This window comes from Odontomachus brunneus, unplaced genomic scaffold (assembly GCF_010583005.1).
Source record: "Odontomachus brunneus isolate Ranch 3 - 2012 unplaced genomic scaffold, Obru_v1 Obru_scaffold_145, whole genome shotgun sequence".
In the NCBI taxonomy this organism is placed as follows: Eukaryota; Metazoa; Arthropoda; class Insecta; order Hymenoptera; family Formicidae; genus Odontomachus; species Odontomachus brunneus.
This window is the reverse complement of record NW_022639595.1, coordinates 531242-532265: the sequence shown is the minus strand read 5'-3', so window position 1 is coordinate 532265 and position 1024 is coordinate 531242. Positions and strand designations below refer to the sequence as shown.

At 31.6% G+C, this 1024-nt stretch overlaps 1 protein-coding gene across 4 annotated transcripts in view; it reads right to left on the bottom strand.

Annotated features, from left to right (window-relative positions):
• LOC116850441 (flavin-containing monooxygenase FMO GS-OX-like 2) overlaps positions 1-1024 on the bottom strand; it is a 194304-nt gene that overhangs the window by 161175 nt on the left and 32105 nt on the right. Inside the window, exon 1 of one of the 4 annotated variants that reach the window (XM_032828738.1) lies at positions 658-833. The exons of the other annotated variants lie outside the window; for them this stretch is intronic. The gene's annotated coding sequence lies outside the window, so the exon portion shown is untranslated. Of the gene's footprint in view, positions 1-657; positions 834-1024 lie in introns of those variants that run through there. 4 annotated transcript variants of the gene reach the window in all.

Here is a 1024-nt window from a genome sequence, read left to right as displayed (position 1 = left end):
AATAAGTAATTATCAATGATTCTTAGTATGATATTTCTATAAGAGTATAGTGCTCCTAAATTGTTATCAGTATGCTGCTAGTCGCAGATGGCAAATCGACGACAAGAAGTGGCCGGCAATTTGCTGTCACAAATTGATGTGCACATGTTGCCGTCAGTTTGCCGGCGATTTGCTGTCACAAATCGATATGCACATGTTGCCGTCAGTTTGTCGGAATTTTACTGTCACAATCACTCTTTCATGAAGAACGAATCGGTGTGAACATGTTGCGGTCGGTTTGCCGGCAACTTGCTGATATTACAATTGGAATTCATGTGAGCTCACAGCAATACGCATAATGAAGTCTCACCTTGTTCCTAGTTTGTCTAAATCAGTTGCTGCAACGGTTGTCGGTAAAATGACAAACAGCAAATTCACAAACAGTTTGCTATCTGGGGTGTTCTATTTTTTCTTTTACTTCCACTTCTTTCGAAGTTATCGGACTTTGTGGGAAGTTTAAAGCTATGAAACTTACATACAGTAGCATTATTACGTTGTATGGATTAAAATGCCATTTTAAAAAAATATATAAAAATTAAATGTTGCTTCGAACTGTGGTTAATAAAATAAATATATACTTTATAATTAATTGAATGGTATTTTTATATTAGTTCTTACTTTTCATCTGCTTCCTTTTGTTGATGACAAAGATATATGAGTATATAGTTAATCCAAAATAAATCAGTTCAACAAAGGAAAATAATAATTTTGTGTTCCGTGCACGTCGTAACAATAGAGATATAGTTATATAAAATAATGAAATATGTTTTCTGAAATGAAGAGAAAAGAAAACAAATTTACTTTATCAACAGAAAATTATGTTAATAAAGGTTTACAAAATAATAAAGACTTATTTTTATGACTGATACTTTAATACATGTAAACAAGTTTTTTATACTAATAGAATCAAAGGACGACATGAAAATGGCACGATGGCAGATACTTTTAATCAAACACAGTATAATACTAAAGATAATACTTTTCA